The sequence below is a fragment of the Apium graveolens genome, chromosome 5, assembly GCF_009905375.1.
Source record: "Apium graveolens cultivar Ventura chromosome 5, ASM990537v1, whole genome shotgun sequence".
NCBI lineage: Eukaryota > Viridiplantae > Streptophyta > Magnoliopsida > Apiales > Apiaceae > Apium > Apium graveolens.
In genome coordinates, this window is record NC_133651.1 from 64,788,524 (window position 1) to 64,802,185 (window position 13,662).

Below are 13,662 nucleotides of genomic sequence, written 5' to 3' on the forward strand. Positions count from 1 at the left end.
TAGTCGGCCTGCCTCCTGGAGATCCTACCATGCCTGTCCCCCTGGAGCGATCGGAGTCTCGCTCGGGACGTGAGCTCTATCCCCGTCAGCTCCCTCCTCAAGGATCGGGGTATAGTAGCCCTAGTCTCATTAACTCAGGCACGCCTACCCACCCTCTCCGCATCCAACTCCCTCCTGACCTCATCCAGCCGGGCCTCAGCAACAGCCACTCGGGTCCTCAGAACATCCGGAACATAGCCGTGAGCTAACAAAGACTGCCTATGGGCAGGGTCGAGAGGTGGTGAATCCGGAGCCGCTGGGGGTGCCTCCTCGGTCTGCCTAGGCTCGGGAGTATGGGTCTTTGAGCTGTCATCATAGGGGCTCCAAGATAGTGGTGGAGGGGTAGGAGCTCTGACCACCGGGAGTGAGGGTAAAGGGGTACCAGTATACTCCACTATAGCTCCGACATGCTCCTCAGCTACTGGGACCTCATCCGGGTCCTCCTCATCTGAAATAGCAATAACCTCTGTCTCTGACTCCTCTGAGGGGTCCTCCTCATCCTCCTCCATCTCAGGCTCCTCCTGATCCTCGGCATCTAGCAGTGCCTCATCATGCTCACGCTCGAACATCTCAGGATCCTCTATCTCATGTGCCTACACATTAAATGAGCTAAGTTACTATCATGATACTTATAAGGGTTCCCGTAAGGGTTTTAACTGTCAGTGCTACTTTAAGTAGTCCGACTATGAACTTGGCAAGAGTTCTTATTATCTTTGTGAGTTGATTATTATATCGTCGCATCATCTCTGATGTTTATAACGCTTAGCTCTGATACCATTTCTGTAACACCCCCAGATCTGGGGTCGGGGATCCGGGTCGTCACGGTCTTTCTTTCCACAATATCACTTAACTTAATTAATAATAAATAACCTCATGCTGTGACCCCATACTAACACACACCACAACCCGTTATAGTCTCAGAGATGAAATTTGAAATAAGTACAAGTCCTTGAATCCACAATTTAAAAGTTATTACAACCCAAAATGATTACTTGATAAGTTTATAGTTAATTGCCATTAACTGCCACAAGTTATAATTATACAATTTTTGGTTCCCAAAAGTAGAATGCCTGATCTACCAATAGATCTACCTCTGTAGCTATAGCAGCTACAACATCAACGAGAAGACGCGGGATGCTTCACACGCGCTTGCGCTGGGTCTGCTTGAGTCTGGTCATCTTTCCTAACTGTTGTTGTGTGATGAAGAAATGAAGCAAGAGTGAGCATTACAGCTCGCAAGATAATATATAGTGTAAACAATAATGCAAGTATCTAAATGGATAACTTACTAGAATCCTTTATCAAGTGTAAGGTAATTACTTACTGGATATAAGTTTAAAGGAAGATGAATTTACTAATTACTTCACTATACTTATACCATTTTTAGAAATCTACTTGAACTACCACTGTTCAAAGTATAATAAGTTTCAAAAGTTCGTCCCATAGATGAGACCACAAGTTAAGACCTGAATAGATTCAATCTTTGAATTAATTTTTAAAGGAAATGAAGTTATGAGATACTTCATTCAATGGAAACACCATTATAACTGTTTGACCCTTGTCAATGCTTCGGCAATCACCCATTCGTAGCCTTTTGATCGAAATGCTCCGGGTAGTGTTTTAGAAATATCCAACTGGATGATGAACTCATTACGGGAGTTTGTCGCGCCAGGAAGACCACTTACGATGATCAGTCACAGTAGTGCAACCCCACCATTTTCTACATGTAGAGGAGAACCTGTCGGATTTACTTGTCAACCGAACACTGGACTCCTAAGGAATGGACCGTCTTAGCGGAACTTCCGGGCCCTTTGGGCCAACATAATAAGGCTGGGCCGGCACCACTCGACCACTTACGCCACTCCTAGTTCAGATGAAATCCATGACTCTGAAACGTAAAGCTCGTCCCCACTTTCCCCAAGTAGAAACTTGTTGATACGGCTCCACCAAGAAGTCGTATCTAGTTGGAAAGAAAAACTCACCGATATTTCCCAGGTGATGCCTGTTAATGGATTAACTTGTTCCAAGAATTTTACTTCCCGAGTGTTGGGTAAGTAATCAAAAACTCTTTTATCAGAATAGCAACCTTGTTACGAATATAAAATACACCACAGAGCCGGATCCCTCAGGTTTTGAGCGAGTATTTAAATCCCCTTCGAAAGGAGGATCTTAAATATAAAAATGAGTTTTGGGATCCGCCCTAACCTTTAAAATCATTTTGAAGACTCGAAAACATTTTTAAGAATGTTTGGAGTGATGCTGATTTAATAAAATAAATCAGTCCCAATATATTAGAAAATATCTGAATATTATTATTTAAATAATATTCCCATAAAGAATAATCTTTATAAAAATAATTGAAGTAGAAGTTTTAAAACTTATACTTGAAATGAATATTAAATAACCAAAGATATACTTATACGAAAGTACTATCTTTATTTGAATAATCAAAAGTGAGTTTGATTATCGACACATTATTCTTTAATAAAATAAAGAATATTAATTAGTAAATAATCGGAGTCATAAGTCCTCAGATAAATATTCAAATAATAATATTCATTAAATAAAATAAACGGAGTCATATGTCCTCGAATGAATATTCAAAATAATATTCATTAATAAAATAAACGGAGTCATAAGCCCTCGAATGAATATTCAAAATAATATTCATTAATAAAATAAAGTTATCGAATAAACCTTATTCGATTCATAGTTTTGAAAACTATATCTATATATATATATATAAATATATATAATATACTCGGGAACATCGCCTCCCGGTTTTAGAAAATGTTCACATTCGGGTACCCTATACTAAGGGTATACGTAACTACTGCTTATCTCTAGCATAGGTATTATGCAACTTATAAGCAATTGAATCAACAATATATATCAAGATTACGAAACAGACATGCATATATACCATATCACATGCTCCAATATATCGCAAGATTTGCTAATTAACCACCATGCATCTATCACAAGATAATGCATATACATATGTATACATCACAACAACAGTATAACGGGTAGAAAACTTGCCTGAGCGACTGGGGGTGATAAATGGCTTGGGACGAGTCTGGTAACCTATAAACAACATATAAGTTGGAATTAAACCAAAGTCGCTTATGAATCAATACTTTAACCAATTAGACCCTAACGTTCGCTTTTGCGCTTAACGATTCACTTAAGTCGCTCGAGTACCCTTGGTTCCACCATTTTTAATAAATTAACCATTAAGGGTTTTAAGGCGATTCTTTCGCGAGTGCCTTACCAACTGCCTAATACACTTTACATAAATGATTCACACTCCAATTAGTCATTTAAGGTCCTTAACCTATATTTCAAAGTCAGGCAAGGGGTAATGGTTCGTTCGCGAAATGCCGTTACTTAAAACGGTCGTTTCTCCTAAACCGTACATCGGATTCAAACGAACCACATATCAAAACGAAGCTCGTAACATGAAGTATCTAATCATAGCAATGGTCAAAACCTAACAGTGAGTCCTCGGGTCCTGATTGTTAAGAACAAAACAGTCTAAAGTAAATCGGACATGACGACGGCTATGTTTACGCGATTACCAATTTTTATTCTACTCCAAATCAACCACAAACCAACCACAATTCAACCATACAACCAAACTCCATCCATACATCACTACAACAGCCCCAAAACCTCAAGTTTTCCAATTTATATTAATCTCAAACATGAACTAAAACTATTCTTAAGTTCCTTAACTAATAACCAAGATTTACAACTCCAAAAATATCACAAAACCAACTAATCTCTACATATTCAAACACCATGCTTCTCATGAACTATACTACTCATAATAAGCTCTTAATATTCAATAACCAAGCTAGGTTAAGAGATTATACCTTCCTTGTGAGTAGGAGTAACTAATTAGCTTGGAATCACCCTTGAAAGTCCATACCCAAGCTTAATCTAAACAAAAACTCAAGAACAAAATTTTAAGTTCTTGAAAAACACTATTCACCCTCTTCTTCCATGAATTTTAGGAAGAGATTGTGAAGGAATTTGAAGCTCAAACTTATAGGATAGCTATATCTATGCATAAGGAGTATTAGATAATTACCTCACTAATTAACAAGGCTTGGATCTTGGATTTTGGATTTTTCTTTCTTGAAATATGAAAAGGGCCGAGAGCTTTCTTGAAGAAAAGTGAAGTCAACTTTGTGTTTTGGTGAAATGAATTGTTGGTTGGTTGTTTTTGGCTTTTCTTTTAATTATTTACCTTTTAACCATGGTGATTTTTGTGTGGTTCTTAATCAACCAACAACACACTTCTCTTTGGTCGTGCTTAGGTCATCATGTTATGTCATCCTCCCACACTTGTCCTCTTCTTGTTGGTTTGATGACATCATCCTCACTAACCTCATTGATTAACTTCTAATTACTTGGCTAATGACCGCTGATCTGTTATACGGTTCGCTTAACTTTCGTTTTCATTTATCGTTTGAGGGATCATACCCGGGATCTTATTACTTGGGTTTCCTTAACCTTTCTCAATACATTATATTCCTTTTATGATCCTCTCTTATTATCCTTGAATTTAAATCCTTTTTATCCTGTTACCTTATACTCAATTCTTTCGGTATCTGGTGGATTTTCGGGAAAAATCAAAGTGTTTGAATTTGGATTCTGACGATCTTTACATACACTTATATATCATATAGAGTACTAATAAGATCTCAGAATAACCATAAAAGAACTGCTATATAGGGTGGTATGAAAAGTTTTCTTATTCAGCAATAACAGCAAAAACACTATTCATAAGGGTTACAAAAAAAGTTCAAAATTTTGGGGTTATTACATTCTGCATCCTGACCTGGCGCGACTTCGTGCTTGATCAACGCGGGCGCACTGGCTCTCTGATGTTCTGGCGCGGCCGCGCGCTTGATCAGCGCGGGCGCGCTGGGCTTCTGGAAAAAATTATTTCTTTTCTTTTTCCTTTTCTTGCAGCCTCGAGCCGGACTTCGCGAGTTTTTATTCCAACACCACCTAGACACTATATTAGCACCAAAATAATGCTAATTCACCTGATACATAGATTAATGCCTGAAATGCAAAAACAGTAGAAAACACGTTAAAACACTTAACAACCTGAGTACAAACACATCAATTTAAAGCTTATTAGAGCATTATAAAGTGTCATAAATGCCACTCAACATACCCCCAAACTTGAATCGATGCTTGTCCTCAAGCATAAACAGACTCAAAGAACAAAAAATAAACATGCATGAATGCAACTAATATGAATGCAACGATCCCCATAAAATAACTAAACCAATCAACAAGCAAAATCTTAGCAAATGCAATTATTCGCATAAAGAGCAATCAAATCTCACAAATCAACCTACAAACCAGAGACGTGCGTATGTACAAATGCTTACAGATGTACTATCACAACTAGATCGACAATCATGACTCACTACTTATCAGAACAATCGCAATCTTATAAATAGAATAAAAGCTAGACTCAAAATAACTCATAACACTTCCATTCTCATATCGGAGCTTAACATGGATTCATGCTTTTATTCACTATAAAACAACACAAGTATGCTTATTTGATCGTGCAATGAGTGAGGTCCACAAAAGACTTATACAATAGTACACATGTAGCGAGCGTTAGGTTAGCGGATCCCAGACTATAAAAGCCTTAGGTCATTAGGCACAAAGTCCCCTAAGAACTTAATAACTCGAGTACTAAAGAGCTTACTCGTGATCAATTATACATAACACTTTTTCTTTCTTTTTTTTCTTTTTTTCCTCTTTTTTTTCTTTTTTTTTCAATGAATTTCTGAACGAGTGTGTTTCGCTCCATCTCGCTCAACCCTAGTCTACTCATAAAAATATGAGCCGGCTACTAGCCATTTGACATCTAGCCATACAACTAGCAATGAAATCCAATTTTCTCTAATTTTTAAATATCCATGTCTTTTATTATTAAGAGAATATCCTAAATTCTGAGTATAAGCAAGTGATTAGACCTCGACAAATAAACCATGACCATGATCTAGCACTCTAGCAACCTCTAAGACTTAGTGAAATACATGTGTTTCTAGCATGCAAATCAATCCAATAAGACTCAACATCACTAAATATGACATCACTACACTAGCATCAACATCACCAATCAATCGGAAAAATTATCTAAGGGGATCATGTCATAATGCAAATGCATGAAACTACATGAACAAAATATCATAAAACTACCAAAAATAAAAAAATAAAAAAAACTACATGGAAAAATATGCAAACTATATGAACTAAACTATCATGAACATGCAACTATATAAGACTCACACACAAACATGGCAAAATATGCAAACTATATGAATTAAACTATCATGAACATGCAACTATATGAGACTCACACATAAACATATTCCTTCAACTACCACCCTCAAACTTAAAATATTCAATGTCCTCAGTGAAGGTAATAGTAAGGAATCAGGAATACCTACTATGAATCAGAATCCTCACCCTCAATGGGTGGAGTGTCAGGCGGGTCCGGAGGCGGATACACGGAATCCTCACCAAATACTGGCCACTGGATGTCAACACCGGTGGCTCTGAAAGCTGTCCCAAGTGCCTGGGTGAGATCGTGTGTAAACCAACTATGGATGTCGTGCATCGCATCCATCCTCTCGCAAGACGCCTATACTGCGTTGAACTCAAACCAGCTCCCATCTCTGCTCCTTCTGCCTTATGCTGCTACTGCGACGAACCAGCCTCATCTCCATACTGAGCTCTCCAAGCTGCTCGACGGGCATGCTGAGAACCTCCCGCCGTAGCTGCTTCCATAGGCACACAACCTGGCAGATGATTATATGAATACCCAAGCCCCTTAGGATCGAGCTTCCCTCCATACCACTCATGCATGCTCTGCAGCATAGAATTGTCAATAGGAGCACTGGGAAGCTATAGCTGCTCATGTGCTCGCCAATAAACACCAACCGTCACGCACAACTTCGTCACAATGGACGTATACGGAATAGCACCTGTAGTACCTCCTCTCAAAAATTTTAAAATCCCCTGATATATCACCATCCCCAAATCAATGTAATCACCCAGAAGAATACCCCATAGCAGACGAGCACGCTCCACAGTAATCTCATGCACATGCGAAGATGGCATGATGTTAGCACAAATAAACGAGTTCCAAGCCCGTGCAAACCTGTTCATTCACGAAGCAGGGAACGTGGAGTAATCAGTAGTGCCCCTCTTGAACTTCCAATGAGTATCAGGCACACAGAGAGTAGCAACAATGAGATCCAAATCAAAGTCCTCCGGAGTTTTATCGTTCCAAGTGTCCTGACCCACCTTCCTCGCGGGCTGCTCAATCACCGTCCTGATAACTTCAGCACTGTACTCTACAGTTCTCCCCCTCACCACCATGAAACCATTCTTCTCCGCCTTGGCATTCACATAGAACTCCCGCACATCACTCATGGGCATAGCAGCGGAGCCTCACCGAAAAGTACCCAGCCCATCTCGAGAATCATCTCTAACAACTTACCATCCTTTCCTGATGGTAGAAAACCTCGCTCCTTAGCAATAGGCTTCGAGAGAAGCCTCGTGTACTCTTCCTCAGCCTCAGGAGTAGAAAACCCGGGCCTCACACCACCCGCCGATGAAGAATCGGTGCTGCTGCTTCCAACTTATGTTCTTTGTCTCTTGGGTGCCATTGGGATTGCAGAAGAGAGAATAAAAGATTAAGTGTTTAGAGAGAATTTGTGTTTGAGAGTTTGTGATGTGGTGGAGAAGTTGTGTATAAGTGTATGTATTTATAGGTGGAGAGGTTTGAATTCTATAAGGAATGGAAGTGGGAATTGATTGTGGGAATCGTGGGAATAATGGAATTGATTAGGAGAGGGAATTATGGGATGTGGAAGAGTAAAAATTGGGTTGGAATTGATTTTGGAGTAAAAGTCCCGATTTTACCTTTAAAAAAAACTGTTGAAATAAAAAAATTTCGAACAGGACCCGGCGCGACCGCGCGCTAGGACAGCGCGGGCGCGCTCACTCTCTGGAAAATCGGCGCGGCCGCGCGCTAGATCAGCGCGGGCGTGCTTGGTTACTGGGAAAAATGGCGCGGTCGCGCGCTTGGTCAGGGCGGGCGCGCCCAGCTTTTGTAGTTGGCCCTGAATTTTTTATTTTTCTGATTTTTTGTGTTTTTCTCCTTTCTTCTTGCTTCTTCTACCTACTAATGTACAACAAGCTTGGGTTACCTCCCAAGAAGCGCTTCTTTTACATCGCTAGCTCGACATATAATCTCGAGATCAAATGGACAATAAAACGGCACTAACCACCTCGTGGTTTGCCATGTCACCGTAGTAATGCTTCAACCTATGACCATTTACCTTGAATGCTTAGCCCGGATCTTTCTCAAAAATTTCCACCGCTCCATGTGAAAACACAGTTTTGATTATGAAGGGTCCTGACCATCTTGACTTCAATTTTCCAGGAAAAAGATGGAGATGAGAGTTAAACAAAAGAACTTGTTATCCCGGCACAAATGATTTGAGCACTAGACCCCTATTGTGCCACCTCTTGACTTTCTCCTTGTACATTTTGTTGTTCTCATAAGCTTGAAGTCGAAATTCATCGAGTTCATTCAATTGAAGCATCCTCTTCTTTCCAGCCGCATCCAAGTCAAGATTCAATTTCTTCAAAGCCCAATATGCTTTATGCTCGAGCTCCACAGGCAAATGACACACCTTACCATAAACCAATTGAAACGGTGACATTCCCAATAGAGTCTTATATACTGTTCTATATGCCCAAACAGCTTCATCAAGCTTCAAAGACCAATCTTTCCTCGATGGACACACCACTTTCTCTAAAATGCGCTTGATCTCTCTGTTAGATACCTCATCTTGACCATTTGTCTAAGGATGATAAGCCGTAGCAATGCGATAATTCACATTATACCTTTTCATCATAGCAGTGAACTTGCGAATGTAAAAATGTGACCCCTCATCACTGATTATGACTCTTGGAGTTCCAAACCTTGTGAATATCTGATTGTGAAGAAAATTAAGCACCACTTTCGCATCGCTCGTTGGCAATGCCTTAACTTCAACCCATTTTGACACGTAATCAACCGCCAACAAGATATACTGATTATTACAAGATGAGACAAAGGCCCCATGAAGTTAATTCCCCAAACATCGAAGACCTCAACCTCGAGAAGCACATTAAGAGGCATCTTATCCTTTTTGGACATATTACCCACACGTTGACATCGATCACATTTCAAAATGAACTGATGAGCATCTTTAAATAAGGTTGGCCAAAAGAAGCCTACTTGAAGAACACGTGTTGTTGTCTTTTCTCCACCATAATGTCCTCCATAAGCCGTTGAGTGGCAATCTCGCAAGATCCCCCCCTCCCAATTTCTCTGTAAGGAATACATCTCCTGATGATTTGGTCAGCTCTTTGGCAAAAAAGAAACGGCTCATCCCACATATACCACTTTACTTCATGCAGAAACTTCTTCCTTTGAGCATAAGATAAGTCGGGAGGCATGATATTACTCACAAGGTAGTTCACAATATCTGCAAACCACGGTTCTTCTTCTTGCACTCCAAACAGCTGCTCGTCGGGAAAAGATTCATTTATCAATGTCTTATCCAATGAAGTAGCATTAGGATTCTCTAAACGCGAGAGATGATCAGCAACTTGATTTTCCGTTCCCTTTCTGTCCTTGATCTCTAGTTCAAATTCTTGAAGCAAAAGAACCCATCTAATCAATCTAAGCTTCGAGTCATTCTTTGAGATGAGATATCGAATTGCCGCGTGATCAGTGAAAACTGTCACCTTAGTCCCAAGTAGATAAGATCAAAATTTCTCAAAACCATAGACAATAGCCAAAAGTTCTTTCTCCGTAATAGTATAATTCGGTTGAGCACCATTTAGGGTCTTACTAGCGTAGTAGACCACATGAATTATGTTGTTCTTCCTCTGCCCAAGAACTGCTCCAACTGCGTAGTCACTTGCATCGCACATCATCTCAAAAGGTTCATTTTAATCAGGTGCAGTTATGACCGGTGCCATGATTAAACTCTTCTTCAATATCTCAAAAGCTGCAAGGCACTAGTCATCAAATTTGAAAGGAACATCTTTCTCTAACAGACTGCACAATGGCTTTGAAATTTTTGAGAAGTCTTTGATGAAACGCCTGTAGAAACCCGCATGTCCAAGAAAACTGCGAATTCCCTTAACAGAAATAGGTGGAGGGAGATTCTCAATGACCCCCACCTTGGCCTTATCCACCCCAAGACCCTTACTAGAAACTTTATGCCCGAGAATAATGCCCTGACGTACCATAAAGTGACATTTCACCCAGTTGAGAACCAGATTGGTCTCAACACACCTCTTGAGAACATGTCTAAGATTTTGCAAGCATTCATCAAAAGAATCTCCAAAGACTGAGAAGTTGTCCATGAATACCTCCACATTATGACCAATCATGTCAGAAAAGATGGCCATCATACATCTCTGAAATGTGGCTGGTGCACCACACAGACCAAAAGAAACTCGTCTGAAGGCGAAAGTACCAAATGGACAAGTGAAGGTAGTTTTCTCCTGATCTTCTGGAGCGATACAAATATGATTGTAACCTAAATAACCATCCAGAAGATAATAGTACCCATGATCGGCCAACCTGTCAAGCATCTGATCAATGAAGGGAAAAGGGAAGTGATCCTTTCTAGTGGCTTTGTTCAGCTTCATGTAGTCCATGCAAACTCTCCACCCCGTGACTGTTCCAGTAGGAATAAGCTCATTCTTCTCATTTTCTACCACAGTAATACCACCTTTCTTTGGCACACATTGAACCGGGCTTACCCATGAACTGTCAGATATAGGGTAGATGATCCCTGCATCTAGCCACTTAAAAATTTCCTTCTTCACTACTTCCTTAATGATTGGATTAAGTCTTCTTTGCTGCTCGACCGTAGGCTTGCTACCTTCCTCTAACAGAATTTTATGCATGCAGTACGAAGGGTTGATTCCTATGATATCTGCTATAGTCTAGCCAATTGCCGATTTGAACTCTCTCAAAATCCTCAAAAGCTTTTCCTCATCACTACCTGAAAGGTCAGATACAATAATAACAGGCAGAATAGATGCATCACCTAAAAATGCATACCTCAAATGCTCAGGTAAAGGCTTAAGCTCAAGAGTACGAGCTTCCTCAATAGATGGCTTGAGGCGTTTGGGAGCTTTGCTCAATTCCTCCATTCCAAGAGATTCAAAATACATATATATCTTCCTTTTCCAGGGAGAAGCATTCAAATATTGCAATTGTTCTTCACCTTCGTCATCTTCACTATCTGAATTCCCCAACAAGGCTTTCTCTAAGGCATCAGACCTTAGCAATTGATCAAGTTCCGATGTGACCACCGAATCGACTAACTCCACTTTTAAGCATTCATCATTATCAGTAGGGAATTTCATAGCATTGAACACATTAAAAGTAACATCATGATCCAAAACTCACATTGTGAACTCACCCTTCTACACATCGATCAAGGTTCGGCCTGTCGCCAAGAAAGGTCTCCCCAAGATTATGGGAATCTTCTTGTCCTCCTCGAAATCAAGAATGACGAAATTGGCAGGGAAGATGAGTTTATCAACCTTGACCAAGACATCCTCCACTATACCTCGCGGATATGTAATAGAACGATCGGCCAACTGCAAGGTCATATAAGTCAGTTTGGGATCAGGCAAGTCCAACTGCTTGAAGATTGACAAAGGCGTCAGATTGATGCTAGCTCCCAAGTCACATAAGCATCTATCAAAAGATACTTTTCCAATAGTACATGGAATAGTGAAGCTTCCAGGATCCTTAAGCTTCGGAGGTAATTTATGTTGCAGCACAGCACTGCATTCCTCCGTAAGAGCGACAGTCTCTAAATCATCTAGCTTCACTTTTCGAGAGAGAATACCTTTCATAAAATTTGCATAACTATGCATCTGCTCAAGAGCCTAAGCGAAAGGTATGTTGATATGAAGTTTCTTGAACACCTCCAGAAACTTCTCGAATTGCTTGTCCAGCTTCTTCTTCTGCAGCCGCTTAGGAAAAGGTGGTGGAGGATATATCTATTTCTCCCATGTATTACCCTCAGGCAGAGTGTGCTCAACAGTTGTCTTCATTGGTTCCACTTCTTCATCCTGCTGCTCTACTTCTTTCTCAGCCCCAACTTCTTCAGTCAACTCTTGAGTTTGTTCGGGATTCGCAACCTTTCCAGACCTTAAAGTGATTGCTCACAAACTGAGCTGATTCACTAGAAATTACGCATTGATCAGTCTCATGGGCACCAACACAAAGCTCGCAGACACTAGTGATTTGATTAACTCCATAATTAGCCAAAGTGTCCACCTTCATCGTCAAAGCCTTAAGTTGGGCAGCGATAGCAGTTGCTGCGTCCAACTCCAGAATTCCTGTGACTTTCCCCTGAGTCAGTATCTGGGAAGGATTCTGGTACTCATTAGCAGCCATCAGTTCAATAAGTTCATAAGCTTCATCGTAGCTCTTAGCCCACAAGGCTCCTCCTGATGTTGCATCAAGTATGGGTCTAGAAGTAGCACCCAATCCATTGTAGAAGCAGTTAATAATCATCCAATCTGGCATGCCATGGTGTGGGCACTTCCTTAGCATCTCCTTATATCGATCCCAAGCCTCACATATAGATTCTCCTGTTTGCTAAGCAAACTGGGTAATAGCATTCCTGATTGCAGCAGTCTTCGCCATGGGGAAAAATTTAGTGAGAAACTTTTGCACAAGATCCTCCCAAGTGGTGATAGACCCTGCTGGTAGAGAATGTAACCAGCACTTAGCCTTGTCCCTCGGAGAGAATGGGAAGAGGCGTAGCTTGATAGCATCTTCAGTCACATCATTGAACTTGAAAGTGTCGCAGATCTCGATGAAATCCCGGATGTGCATATTGGGGTCTTCAGTAGGAGAACACCCAAACTGAACCGAATTATGTATCATCTGAATCGTGCTTGACTTGATCTCAAAAGTGTTAGCCCTGATGGCTGGTCTGATGATGCTTGACTGAATGTCATTAATCTTAGGCTGAGAATAGTCCATCAAAGCCTTAATATTTTCCGCTTGATCACCCATCTCTAATAAAGCTGGTTCTTCAACTTTCTCTTCTTCTTCTACCTTCTTTTCTTCCTTGAAAACTTCCTTACGAACTACCACAACTTCTTCCTCGGCTTTATCCAGTGTTCACTTATGAGTACGAGAACGCGTATGCATATACCCTCGCTAGAGTACCTGAAATAAGACAAGGAAACAGATAAGTAACAATGTCCGAGTCAATAAACTTTAACGATCACTCATGGAAAGCACATAAACTATAAATTAACACTGCAGTCCCCAGCAACGGCGCCAAAAACTTGTTAGTCGCTAAACACGCGCTAATAATACACGCAAGTATATGAGTTCGCAAGTAGTATAAAATCTTTTCTAGTTCGTTCCCATAGAGACTATATTGGTTAACTAATTAATTCACGCACTTAAGCAACAATGTATGGTTATTATTCAATGCTAAGATGATAACAAATTAAGGTTGTTTATAA

At 40.4% G+C, this 13,662-nt stretch overlaps 1 non-coding gene across 1 annotated transcript; it reads left to right on the forward strand.

Moving 5' to 3' along the window:
* Positions 1–12,704: 12,704 nt before the first annotated feature.
* Positions 12,705–12,811, forward strand: LOC141663290 (small nucleolar RNA R71). Its single transcript, XR_012551367.1, has one exon. It is a non-coding gene; the product is annotated as a small nucleolar RNA R71 (small nucleolar RNA).
* The last annotated feature ends 851 nt before the right edge of the window (positions 12,812–13,662 follow it).